At 36.1% G+C, this 2,003-nt stretch overlaps 1 protein-coding gene across 3 annotated transcripts in view; it reads left to right on the top strand.

The window, feature by feature from the left end:
- Positions 1-1,332: 1,332 nt before the first annotated feature.
- The window catches only part of LOC108689086 (broad-complex core protein isoforms 1/2/3/4/5-like), an 83,103-nt gene continuing 82,432 nt past the window's right edge, over positions 1,333-2,003 (top strand). For 2 of the 3 annotated variants that reach the window (XM_018195700.1, XM_018195701.1), the window contains exon 1: positions 1,473-1,973. The gene's annotated coding sequence lies outside the window, so the exon portion shown is untranslated. Of the gene's footprint in view, positions 1,411-1,472; positions 1,974-2,003 lie in introns of those variants that run through there. The other variant, XM_018195698.1, reaches the window with a different exon arrangement.

Raw genomic sequence — 2,003 nt, 5'->3', positions numbered from 1 at the left:
TATATATATATATAGAGAGAGAGAAGAAAATATGTAGAAATAATTAATTAGCGTTGTGTTTAATTTGTATTATTTATATTATCAACTTCATTCTGAATTTTGATACAGAAAGTTTGTAAAAATTCTATTATTTTCAAAATGAAAAAAAAAATCACAGCAAATGATGTGTTTACCTAAAGAATTTGTCTTAAGAACATGATTGCTAATTCTGAGAAAATATTCTCGTTGCCGATATCGATTACTTACTATTCCGAAACTTTGACATTAAAGGTGTCTTTATAAGTTACTTATTTTCGTCGTCTCGAATCTAGCACAGAAATATCTCAGTAAGAACTATAATATCCATATCTTCCTGATCCACGCTTTAGTCGTTCCGAAAATAAAGACGGATTCGTGCTGATACTAAAAATTTATGGAAGTAACAACGTTAAATCTGGTAACTGGGATCAATTAGTTAATTGTATGGAGTGAAAAATTGGAGTAACATTATAATTATAATATAATATTTTCATTACTATACATATAAATTTTTATTTAACGAAATCGTAGTTCTATTTTCTCTATCTAAGTACTATTTTCTCTTTGTAATTGAATAAAATTATTTTGATTAATTAAGCAATGTATCTTTAAGATTTTATTTTCCCTAAATATTTCCTTGTAGTTCCACATAATAGAAATTATATACTATCTTTATTATATATCTATATAATATAATAATTATATACTAGCTTTGTTATATATCAAACGTAGATTTTTCTAATAAAATCTAATTCTAATAAAGAATTAAAACTGCGCAATTCTAAAGAAAGAATAAAAATTTGTGATAATATGTCAAAATATTATCTACATAAAATTAATTGACATTTTTATTTTTCAAATTTAAAGCTCCATCATAATTTTTTGCTTTAAAAATGATTGATCTTGGCACCAGAGATTTATCAGATGACGCGGTAAATGAAAAGAATTCCCATGACAAAATAGAAACTTCCTGCCAGATGGAATGGCGACTTCCGCGACGCATCAAAAATTATTCTTACGCTAAAATCTCGCAACCGGAAGACGTAAAGTACGCTCGCGCGTTGCTTCAGCGATCAACATCCCCAAGTTACGCCGCAAGGTGCCAACGTTCTGAATCTCCACCTTCTCTCTTTCTCTCTCTCTCTCTCTCTCTCTCTCTTTCTCTCTCTCTCTCTCTCTCTCTCTCTCTCCCTCAGTCTTGTGGTGGGGGAGATATCAGCTACGGACCTAATGGTAGTTCGCGGTGGGGCGGATTTCTACGAGTGGGGATCATATGAGAGCACAGAAGTGTACAGAGGGGTGATGAGGAGGTGGGCATGAGCAGTAGAGGGAACGGAGCAGCCGCCGAAAGCGTAAAGAGAGCCATAATTCGCCGGGCCGCCCCGCAATCAGGTTCGTGCTTTACAATCCGCCTTGACTCGTGACATTCATCATCGGATGAAAAAAAGGACGGTAGTGTACATGTTTTTACTTATGTTACTCTCTCGTCTCCAGTTGAACCGTTCCGTAAATTCTCGCGGTACGTGCAACTACGCAAAAGAACGTACGCGTGTTTCACAGGGATTCATTGATCTTCACACGCGTAACATCGTGCGCGGCTTTGCGATTCGTATATCGCGCTTCTGAGGGGACGAGTCGAGTGTCGTCGAGCAAGAGAGAAAGAAGCCTCGGAAATAGTAGTGCTGAGCGAGGCGCGCAACGAAGAAGAAAATGAAAAGAAACACAGTGCCTCATTAACAGCTACGCACCGAAATCGATTATACCTGTCAGTTAATTGTCTGTCAACTGGTTCTTCGTTACACATAATTCCCATCTTTTCCTTCAATCAACTTCCACATGTCGCTCGTATCAGGACGAAGGGACTCTTCTTTCATTATTATTTCCAACTCCTAGTGCGACTAGATACCAGAGAGAAAAATACTAACTGCAGAGATACCAAAGATATCAGAACGAAGGTAATGATTACTATGTTAATTTTACAAACT

The sequence above is a fragment of the Atta colombica genome, unplaced genomic scaffold (genome assembly GCF_001594045.1).
Source record: "Atta colombica isolate Treedump-2 unplaced genomic scaffold, Acol1.0 scaffold254, whole genome shotgun sequence".
NCBI lineage: Eukaryota > Metazoa > Arthropoda > Insecta > Hymenoptera > Formicidae > Atta > Atta colombica.
Note: the sequence above shows the minus strand (reverse complement) of the source record. Positions and strands in the feature narration are given on the sequence as shown.